Source organism: Vulpes lagopus, chromosome 15, assembly GCF_018345385.1.
Source record: "Vulpes lagopus strain Blue_001 chromosome 15, ASM1834538v1, whole genome shotgun sequence".
In the NCBI taxonomy this organism is placed as follows: domain Eukaryota; kingdom Metazoa; phylum Chordata; class Mammalia; order Carnivora; family Canidae; genus Vulpes; species Vulpes lagopus.
Window position 1 is genome coordinate 2150417 of NC_054838.1, and position 11822 is coordinate 2162238.

An 11822-nucleotide genomic window follows, 5' to 3' on the forward strand; every position below is an offset into this window, starting at 1 on the left:
GAAAGGGATTAGCTTTGGAATGGTGAATTGTCTGTGGTTTGCACTCATGGATACCGAGCTCCAACAGCTGACAGGAAAGAGGAAAATGTAAGCATTCAGATGTTAGGTCTATATGAAACCAAACATCAGGCTACTTGGATATGTCTAGATTTTAGATACTTGGCAACGTGTAAGCAAGATGTTTCTGTGGTTGACTCTTCCTCTAGATATTTTAATACATCAGGATCTTAGCTTTAGAATCCTAAACATGGAGATAGATGTTTATAGATACTTCAATGTGAGGAAGAAAGACTATTGATTGAAATGTGCCATCCCAAATCACCTCAAACAGAAATTATCAGAATATTTGATCTCAAATATTACCAGTAAACTTAAGACTAGTTTTGGGATCAAGTCCCACATCAGGCTCCTCTTAGGGAGCCTGCTTTGCCCTCTGCCTGTATCTCTGCCTCTCTTTCTGTGTCACTCATGAATAAATAAATAAAATCTTAAAAAAATAATGTCTAATATTTAATTAAATATTACCAGGCATACACATTTACCAGGTATTCCTCATCTAGGTAAACAGAACCCATGATGAGGAGAAAAATCAGTCATTTGCAACTGAACTAGAAATGGCACAGACTGAATTATTAGACAAGAACATTAAATTATTAGACAAGGGCATTAAAACAGGACATTAAACCAGTTATAATTGCTTCTCTTTTATTCAAGACACTAGAAGAAAGATTGATGATACTATGTAGAGACATAGGAAGTATAAAAAAGAAACAAACTCAACTACAGAGATGAAAGTTAGAACGCCTGATATATAAAAGAAACCCAAATGGATGAAAGGTAGAGATAAGTCATGGCAGAAAAAGATTAGTGAACTTGAAGACATAAAAAATATCCAAAATGAAACACAGAATCACAAAAGACTAAGAAAGCATGAAGACAGCATCAGCGAGCTGTGGAATAGCAGCCTTCTGTATATGTAATGGCAGTTCTTGAAGGAGAACAGGAAGGATAAACAGAAAAAGTATTCGAACATACCATGGTCCAAATTTTTCCAAATTTGATTAAAACTATGAACCCTCTGACCCAAAAAACTTGAAACAACGTAATATAATAATCATGACTCATGCTACTTAAAATTTGTGGTTAGGACAGGGACGCCTGGATGGCTCAGTGGTTGAGCATCTGCCTTCAGCTCAAGGCATGATCCCGGTATCCCAGGATCGAGTCCCACATCAGGCTCCCTTCAGGGAACCTGCTTCTCCCTCTGCCTGGGTTTCTGCCTCTCTGTGTGTCTCTCAAGAATAAATAAATAAAAATCTTTTAAGAAACAAAACAAAACAAAACAAGCTTGTGATTAAGACAAAACCTAAAAATCAACTGAAGGAAAAGGACAAATTATGAGCAGAGGAACAAAGATGAGGGTGGCAGCAGATTTCCTTCGTGGTAAAGGCTGTAAGCCAGAAGACAGTGGAGAATCTTTAAGTTACTGAAAGAATAAAGACAAACAAACAAACAAACCCCCCCCCCAAACTATCAACCAAGAATTCTGTATCCACCACAAGTATCTTTCAAAAACAAACAAACAAACAAACAAACAAACAAACAAACAAAAAAATGAAGCCAGGGAAGACGTGGCCTGGAAGTAGGATCACGCTTGCCCCGATGGTATAAATCACTGGACTCACAAGCGTACCCCACGGTACATCCAGCAGTAGGCTGTCGGTAGCGTGAGAGCCCAGACATGGTAAGGACACTAGAAGGTCGGCATAACACTGGCCATTTACCCAGATGCCTTACTCCCCTGTATATGCGCTGGTAGTGTGGAAGCTTGTAGGGCCCTGCCGCCCTCAATACCTCCAGAGGCAATGGGCCCCCCTGCCACATCTCCTACTGCTGTACTGGCAAGTGTCAGGTATTTCTTTTTCTTGGGCTGCACCCAAGAAAAATGACCCAGGAGTTTTCTACTTTGGGATTTGGGATTTATATTACAGGTTCAATTGTTTTCCCTTCCTCCTATCCCAGGGCTCTCTTCTTGGAGTGAAAGATAATGTAGCCTCACCACATTCTAACTATTTTACTTTCTCTGAAAACTTTCTTCCTATTTCGTCCGGCCCATAGAAGTTCAGTGTGTCCTCTCTATAGGAGGAAACTCTGGTTAGCTTCCTGTGATTCTGTTGCTTAGAATTCTGAACTCCTGGGAGCTTAAAAGCTTCAAGTTGAGTTATTTTATTTTTATTATTTGTGTTTCTTTCACTGCATCCCTTCACAGAGAGATTGTAGAAGACCAAAAAAAAAAAAAATACCACATGTACCCAGGTTACCATTCCGTTAGAATCATAAATATTTTCTCCTAGCACATTGCTTGTGTGTAGCTTTATTCTGTTATTTCACAGCCAGCTCAGAGTCAGAAAAGTACTCTGTGCGTATGTGCATGCACAGGTGGGCACACTTACCATGAGTTATTAAGGGGAAGGAGAGTGACACTCAAGACAAATTCAGAAGATGGGCAAGATATTTGAGGGCTATCCCTGGTTATGATCTTGAGAACCTTTTCTAATGCCTTCCTTGGTCTATAGACCATTATTGGGTTTGGGAGCTTACAGCCCTGGCAGGAAGTTCACTGGGGAAAAAAAAAAATCTATTGAATCATTTCTTGGATTAAACAGGCAAATCAGTCATGTGTGTGAGCCTAGAAGTGTTACCAGAAGTTCCCCAGGAGAAAAGTCACAGGAGGTTACCAAACCTAACTTGAGATGAAAGAGATACGTAAGAGGCCGGATTTTTAATTTCTGTCTAATTGGTTGGTCGCTGTTGTACATGTTATAAAATGGGCCCTGATGGTTATGGAGCAATTTTAAAAGTGTAAAGTGGCTCTGTTTTCCTATGAATAAATATTTTGGGGAGAAATATTGCTGACGTTAGAGCTCTATAGCTATCACAATAGCTAACCCTTACCATAGTTCATCCATTCTGTTACCAGCTTTAGGATGTGTCATCATTTTGTGTACCAGAAGAAAAAAAGAAGTCAATAAAAATACAGCAGAATGGTATCTTATTTTTTAAATAATTTATTGAAAAAGCCCTTTTTAGCTTATTTAAACATAGGTTTTTTATCACTTATCCCTTTGAGGCGTACATTAAAAGAAACGTACAAGAGAAATTCCTTCCTCCCTTTCCTTCCTTCCTTCCTTCCTTCCTTCCTTCCTTCCTTCCTTCCTTCCTTCCTTCCTTCCCTCCTCCTGCTCTTGTTTTGGTCTTCATTATCCTAAAGCTCTAGAACTTAAGTTCAAAGTTAGAAGGATATATATATATATATATATATATATATATATATATATATAATTTCTTTTTTTTTTTTTTTACAAATTCTTGTTTAATACCATATTGTGCTATGTAAAATATGAATTGGTCATATCAGCTTGTAATTTCTTGAAGATTCCTTTGGCCTCTTCCAGATACCAGTTTATCCTGCCTTATTTCTACTGCTTGGTGTGAGACAGATGATACCTACGTAACAAATCGTTCACGGCTTCGCTCACTTGCAGGTACTGGCCCGGTTTAGAGTTCTGAGGTCCAGAGCCAATGGCCAGGAAGGAATTCTTGAGATGACTTTGGTACAAAAAGATGGTTTTACTAAAGCACAGGGACAGGACTTGCGAGCAGTAAGAGCTGCCGGCCCAGGATTACGGAGGAGCAATTTATTATACTCTTTGGAGTTGGGGGAAGGACACTTGATGGGATGAGCACTGGGTGTTTTTCTGTATGTTGGTAAATTGAACACCAATAAAAATTAAGTAAAAAAATAAAATAAAATAAAATAAAATAAAATAAAATAAAATAAAATAAAATAAAATGGAGTTGGGGGAAGGAAAGATAAGGGGAAATTTCCACAAGGATTTTCATATGCTAAAGAAGAGTCCCGGGATGCTGGAGGCCTAACTATTGTCAAGCTAATGTTTCTCCTTCTCAGCAAAGCCTTCACGGAAGACAGTTGGGAGTTTCTGGAGGAATGTTCCCCGCTGCCTGCCTCAAGTATTTGTGAATGGGCTGCAGGTTATAAAAACATTCAATTTTACCTGCGTTTCTTTCTGCCTCTGTTCTCCACATCAGGGATCATTCTCTCTTAGGTCTTGATCGTTGCTTTGGAAGAGAATATGGAATTTTGTGTTTTTTTTTTCAATAATGATATTTGTGTCCTTAATATCAAATGTCACAATATTCCTTTTCTGTGACCTCAGGCATACGTTTTAACTTTTGCGTCAATTGGAATCATCGTGCTGTCTTTTTAAAAGACATTGAAAGAGCCAGTGACGCTGGGCACCTATGCAAACAGCTATGCACATACATCAGTTGAAGTGACCATAACGTGGGCACCCATGGTTGAAATCACACAAGCACAGAGGGTGACATTGACCTCACAAATGCTCCCTAGTCAACAGGGACTACAAATTACCTTGTTTTGGGTTGCTCTGAGCCTCCTGACAATAATGCTGTAAGGTAGAAGTGCCTGGGGGCTCTCACCTGGGCCCACGCCAGTGTGAACCCTCACAGATGTTTCCTGCTTGGAGACAATACTCTTCCTGGACTGGCCCTTGTGGTTCTTCATGTGATTGCAGAACACACCTCAGAAACAACCATTAGGGAACTTTGATCAACAACAAAATGTATTTACTCACGAGTCCTGGAGGCTCCCTGCACATCCAGGGCCATGGGGTAAGTAAGGTAGCGGTAAGAGAGAAAGAGAGGCAAAGAGAGGGACAGAGACGGAGAGACAGACCTAGAGTTTTCCAGATTTACTCTAAAAGTGGATTTAAAACTTAAGAGTGGGAAGTAAGCCCAGAGAAGGGAAAGCAGGGTTACTCAGACAGGGCTTTCTAAAAGGGGAAATTCATGGGTGGGGAGGCCTGGCTCTTTATGGAGTTGTGCAGTTGCCAGTGTGTTTGAGATGGATGTCTTTGAAGTGGACGCCTTGGCAACCAAAGCTAGCTAATTGTCAGGCATTTACACTACCCGTCTATTGTAAGTCACTTCCTAATTTCAAGAGATGTTAAAATGTTACAGAAAATGTGTTTTGGGGCAGCCCCGGTGGCTCAGTGGTTTAGCGCCGCCTTCAGTCCAGGGCGTGATCCTGGAGACCCGGGATCGAGTCCTGCGTCGGGCTCCCTGCATGGAGCCTGCTTCTCCCTCTGCCTGTGTCTCTGCCTCTCTCTCCATGTGTGTCTCTCATGAGTAAATGAATAAAATTAAAAAAAAAAAAAAGAAAATGCATTTTGGAACTGAAGGAATGCAGCACTGAGCATTCATCACTGGCTAAGTACATAGCGTGCATTTAATCATGGCAAATCCAGATTACCACGTTTCATCTCCATTTTGCAGACGAGGGAATTGAAGCTCCCGTGGTCATAAGACTAGTAAATTGAGGAACTGAGATTTTAACACAAATCTGCCTGACACAAGCACCCAAGCTCCTGACCACTGTGCTAACCTTTCTTTGGGCCCTGGGACGAAGGGTCCAAGGCTGCTTCAAGGTTAGTATGGCTCTCCAAAATCACTTTGACCTTATTTTTGTTCTAAACTATTTGCTTGCTCTCAAAGCAAGCTTCATTGTCTGGCTTCGGGTAAGTATTCACTATACATTTGTAGAATGAATAAAGGCTGTTAATCTGTCCTGAGCATGGAATGTCCATAATAGGCCAAAGTTATGTTATAGGAAAATACAACTTTTGAGAAAAGACTTGTCATGGGAACTTACTTTCATAAAGATGCCTGCAAAAGTCCAGATAGTTTGGATAACTCCAGTGTCCTCCAGTGTTAGCTATTACTGTTATATTAAAAGGTATTAAATGCCACTTAAAACATAGTACTTGACAGCCAACAAATAATAGACCATTTTGTGATCATCTTTATTTTGATTGTATCTATTTTTTCTGCTTGGCTATAATACCAAAGGCAATGAGCATAGATTCTCATGCTCAAAATGGAGTGAGTTGGGCAAAGGAGAAGAGCAGAGTGAGGGAGCGAGCCACATGCACCTGTCTGAGCACATCTGTTTCTGGGAGGCCAGGTCCAGATGTGGTGCAAGAGACTGCTATTCATTAAAGACCTCAGGGTTACGCCTCCTCTATTCCTTCTTTGACTCAGTACTGGGTTGGGTTAGCTGCTTTCTTACCCAAATCTTTGCATTGAGAATCACATGCTCTCTCCCAGCCATCCCCACCCACTGGGAGGTTCCAGGAATGTAACTGCAGAACAAGTAACATCTTCTAGGGATACCAAGGCCCCTTTTGTCATCTCTCAGCTCTTCCTTAGGGATCAAATAAATAGAGTCCATGCTGGGGTTTGCACAATACAGAGTGGGTTAAAGTCTGGAGATACTTTATTCACTATGAAAGATACGGTACATTACTTGTGTTGTGTATGTGACATAATACTAACCGACTTGATTTTTCTTATGTTATTCTATGGAGTCAGTCAATCATGGAATCTTATGGCTAGGGGGTTTCTGAGATATCATCTCATCTAACTCCCAGTGCAACAGAGGAATAGTCTCAATCATATCACTAGCAAGTGGCCACTGATGGCTGTTGGAATTTCTCCAGGGATGGAGAAAAAAGCAGTTTATTCTATTATTGGAGAGTGTTTATTTTTGCTAAGCTAAACTTTATATCCTGCCATGATCCATCTGGTGGTATTAGTGCTATACCCTCTAGTATATCTTCTTGCTTAGACATATTTGTACTGGATTTGTTAATTTTTCTTTTTAGTTTAACCCCTCCTGCCCGTTGGGCAACAGATGACTGAGTTAAGAGCTGACAGTTGACCCAGGAATTAAACCCCCTTGAAAATTTGAACCAAAGGACACTGAAACCATGACTGATCATGGAGCACTTCACAGTGGATCCTCCAGGATTTAAAGTGTTAATGTCCGTGGGGTCTACTAGAGAGAAAACAAAGCCCAAGTGGAAGGACTGACTGTATCTTGAATCATCAGGAAAAAAAGGTAGAGTCTGTTGGTATAGAGAGAGTCCTGAAGAGAGTCCTGTCAGGTGGAATTAATGTTGCTTTCTATTATTTTAATTAAATCTTTCAGTATACGTCTATCTCAAGAGTATTAGCAAAGTGGGATGTGATAAAAGAATACATTTCTTGTTTTAATGGACATCAAATAGAGCAGGGTATAAATAATATCCTTTATCTGGTCCATTTGCTGCAGCAGAAATTAGAATAGAATTGTTAATAGCGTCGACCTCTAGGTCTTGCTGGACAGGGGCCAAGGGCTGAGCTCCACAGAACGCCACCTTAAGAGGCAGTATATTGGTCTTCGGGAGGACATCCCTGCATGGAGCCTGCTCCTCCCTCTGTCTGTGTCTCTGCCTCTCTCTCTCTCTCCCTCTCTCTCTCTCTCTCTCTCTCTGTGTCTCCATGAATAAATAAATAAATAAAATCTTAAAAAAAAGATGGAACCTCTCTCAGCCTGTTTCTTCGAGTGACTGGAATGAGCAGAAGCCACTGCCAAGCCAACTGGACACTGGGCATGAGTGATAAATAAACTTTAGGTCTGCTTGCTGCTGAATTTTGCAGTTATTAGTTACCACATCATAACCCAGTGTATCCCGGAAGACCTGAGAGAGGTCAATTTCTGCCTCAACCATCGTCTTTGTTCAGTGCTGCGTGTGGGAATGTGAAATGATTAGGGTATTCTGAGAGGACTACATTAGCAGGTACTCTAGCTGGCGTACCCCAAATGCAAGATATGTTAGCTGTAAATATTTTGAATGTTTAACCGAGGCGCCCATCTCCACATAGGGACTTACCTGCCCGAAGAGGACTGGGGAAGCCACACCTTTAACCACTGCACCATCTTCACTGAATGGTCTTCAATCAGCTCTGTTGAGAACTGCCGCTCTGACTCGCTCCTTTCCCATATTCTTTGTGGACAAACTCTCAATCTCCTGCCTCTTCTGAGTTTGAACATTTGGGTTGTGACCATGAGTAGACCAGCCAACCCTTGCACATTTCAATCTCTAATCTCCTGTTGTGTCTTTATTTTGCAATTTGGCTCCTGGAGGCCAATCTATTTACACCAATGTCCCCATTTTTTAAACCTCATTTTCTCGCACAGCTTGCCTGTACTACTAAGCCAGGAGATTTAAGGCTAAATTAATCTTGCCTCCAGGACTGATGTCTTACTACAAAGATGGAAGCTATAGGACATAGGCTGTGCTACAGCCATGGCCTACATCACGAATCGATCACAACACGCTTGCCATCTTAGCCTTACATCTTTCTCGGCAGAGTTGTAGGCAATTACTGCCAATTCATTCATTCATTCATTCATCTGTGGGTTCATTACCTCAGCAAGAATTGTTAGTATTGTTATTCAAAGATGTTTATAATTTTCGAACCTCATCAAGTATTTACTGAACACTTACTATGTGCCAGGTCCTGCTCTAGGCACCGGATATAAACTAGAAATTATAATCCTGAACTTGAGTTTCCAGGATGAAATAAGACAATGCATATAAATACCCTTGTGAACTCTAAAGCTCTATCCAAAGAGATTGGAAAGAAGTTCCCACATTCCTCAATTTCTAATTTTCTCGTTTAGTAACATTTTTGTAATGGATGGCACCTAATTTGTCATTGATATTTTACATGGTAGTAAACCATAGGCAGAAAGTTGCACAGGCTCAGAAATCTAACTGATTTGTTTTAAGAAATCTGAAATGTTTGCACGGTCAGGCCATTTAACTTTTTGGGGTCTCTGGTTTTTTATTGTGGAGATACTTAACATAGTAATAAATACATAAGGACTCTTTACAAATATTTGTAAAGCGTTTAGCATTGTAATTAGCACATGGTAAGATTTCAATAATAATGTTGATTATTGTTAGTACCCTAAAGTCTAATAACAAGTGTTTTTCTCAATAAGGTTCAATAAAACTATGAATTTTGAAGAAAAAAAGTGGCTTATAAACATTTTTATTTTCCTTAAATTATCCCTTGTGAAAAAAAAGTTGCTTACCAGGGATTAAGCATTGTTATCCCCTGAGGATTACTATAAATACAGAATTTCAGAACCATCCCTAGGCCAGATGAATCAGAATCTGCATTTTATCAAGGTCCCTGGGTATGGGGATGCACACTAGCTTTGAAGAAGCTTTAACTGGGTGGAGAGGTGCATAGAAGTTGCTCATGGCTGATCGGATTCATTTTCATTCCTGTTCATGCTTCAGGTTTGGGTATATCAGATTCACTATCCCATTCAGCTTTTTAGTTTTCCATAATTAATGTCCAGAAACAAACAAAAAAATGAAAACGAAGGGCAGAGTATAGAATGAACTTTAGCTTGTCAACCAGTTCATTTGGTGTCAAATTCAACCATGTACTCCACACATGAATGCTTCATCTAAAGTCTATTTAGGGGACGCCTGGGTGGCTCAGTGGTTGAGCCTCTGCCTCTGGCTCAGGGTGTGATCCTGGAGTCCCGGGATCGAGTCCTGCATTGGGCTCCCTGCATGGAGCCTGCTTCTCCCTCTGCCTGTGTCTCTGCCTCTCTCTCTGGGTCTCTCATGAAGAAATAAATAAAATCTTAAAAAAAAAAATAAAGTCTATTTAGTCCACATAACAAAGATCCAAGATAGGCATTATTAGCTTCATGTTATAAGAAATGAAACTGAGTCTCAGTGAAATTACAAATGCTTCAAAAGGAAACAGAGCCAGAGGTGGAAAAGCTGGATTTGAATCTAGGTTTGTTTTTTCTCTAGATTAGATCTTTAGTTTTGTTTCCCAATACACGTGTGCCATTGGATCAGTTGCCTTACATTTCTGCTCTGTAGGTAATGGATCAAAAGGGAGGCTTTCTTCCTTTCCAACAGATTGGAAACACAATACGTCCATCTATCCAAGAGTCTTTATCTTGCTACATTAGTCCCCTCCCCTCTGTTTTTATTGGGTCTTAAAATGGTGCACATTTTGCAAATGTGAATTATTGAGCCAACATATGGTTTCAATTGAACAATTCCAATATATCACTGTGAAAAAAAAAAAGGAAAACACAACCTAACCCTTGTACTTTTACAAATGCATTTTAATAAAAATCTATAAAGAAAGATCCAGATTTAAGTAGAGACACATTTATATTTGTTTATTTTCACCTTCACTGTTGATCATGCCTAACAGCCAGAGCACTGTAGACACAGCTTTCATTCATCTGCTTTTATGATTTCCCCGAAGTTCGGGGCACTATTTACCAGAATTCAGACTATAGCTTACTGTGCCTGCCTATGGCCTGGTGGTGGCTCGGGAGCTGCCAACTTGAGTTGGGTATTTGTTCCAGAAAGATTGTAAGGATTTAACACACACTACTCCCATTTTACTGAAAGAGAGATTTATATCCTTGGGTAGGTCTTACCTCGGAAGTGTTTTAGATTAGGACTCACAGAATTTCAATTAGATTGCGGTTATCCACACCTGAACCAGTTTGGTAGAACCTATGCGGGGAGGTGGGTTATGGGAGAATTCGATCTTTTCAAGCAGATTTGGCACAAAGTGGAGGAATCTTTGCGCATGACTATAATGATAACAATCACTGTCATTGTTTGGGTGGGGCTCCCAGTCCTTTCATATCCACTTTGCATTTCACCTGTGTAATGGATGTTTTGAGGTAGGTACTAACAATATACTAATACACAGGTGTGGGAAATGCAGTTCGGCAAAGTTGTGACTTGCCTTGGTGACAGTTGGTGACTAATGTCACAGGTCATAAATGACACTCTTGTTTCACATATTTTTTTAAGATTTTATTTATTTGAGAGAGAGACAGAGTGGACAAGCTGGGGGAGGGGCAAAGGGAGAGGGTCAAGCAGACTCCCCGATAAAGAGGGAGCTCAATGTGGGACTTGATTCCAAGACCCTGAGATCATGACCTGAGCCGAAGTCAGACACTTAACTGATGGAGCCACCCAGGAGCCCCCTCACTTTGCATTTTGAGACTTTGCTTAGCTTTTCTGCCGTCAAATTCTCCTGGTTTTCTTCCTCTTGTAGCTGTCACTTTCAAAGGCCTTCTCATATTTTCCTCTGGTTGACCGGGGCTGTATCTGTTGAGGTGCCCTGGGGCATGTTCCTTGCCCCTTCTCCCTCTATTTTCTCATAGATGCTCATGCTCCTTCTAATGTCTTTAAATACCATCCATATTCTGATGAATCTCAAATCAAGCAGAATGGATTTATTACTTCCGTTCTTTGATAGATAAAATAGTCGTGACTTCCCCATATTCCTTCTCTTTCTCACACAGGTTTAAAAATAAAGAAATACAAAATGGCAAAGTCATGAGCAAGCGAAGCTCACCGTTGCCTCTACCGGCATACTATATCACCCAACAAATAATATCCGTATGAATAATGCAGTGCATGACCATAGGCTACAGAAACTGTACTTTCCGTGAGCTTCGTAAACGCATTAAATCATGTCTTTTCCTGCGCCATCTGTATTTTTATCATGATTAGTTGTAATACATCGTAGCAGATTCCACTTCGTTTTATACTGAGTTATATTTTCTCAGCTTTGAAAGTATTCCTTCCTGCAATTATTTCACACAGATCACTCAGGCTAATTCTTCAGTCACTTCAAACTCAGTATTAACTCCTTGAATAAGCAACAACCGAGGAGTGTTGGTAACAATTGTTGACCCATTAAGAGCCGTGAGAAGCACATAAAAGCACATAAAAGTTGTTTTGTTTTTGACTATTGATATCATTCCCCATGTTCTCAACTATTTTTGAGCAGTGGTTTTAGTTCTTAAAAGGGTAATAACTAAGCAA

At 40.3% G+C, this 11822-nt stretch overlaps 1 long non-coding RNA gene across 1 annotated transcript; it reads left to right on the forward strand.

The window, feature by feature from the left end:
- Positions 1–3458: 3458 nt before the first annotated feature.
- Positions 3459–8859, forward strand: LOC121476429. The gene is made up of 3 exons (XR_005983947.1): positions 3459–4053; positions 5377–5528; positions 7807–8859. It is a non-coding gene; the product is annotated as an uncharacterized LOC121476429 (long non-coding RNA).
- Positions 8860–11822: the final 2963 nt, after the last annotated feature.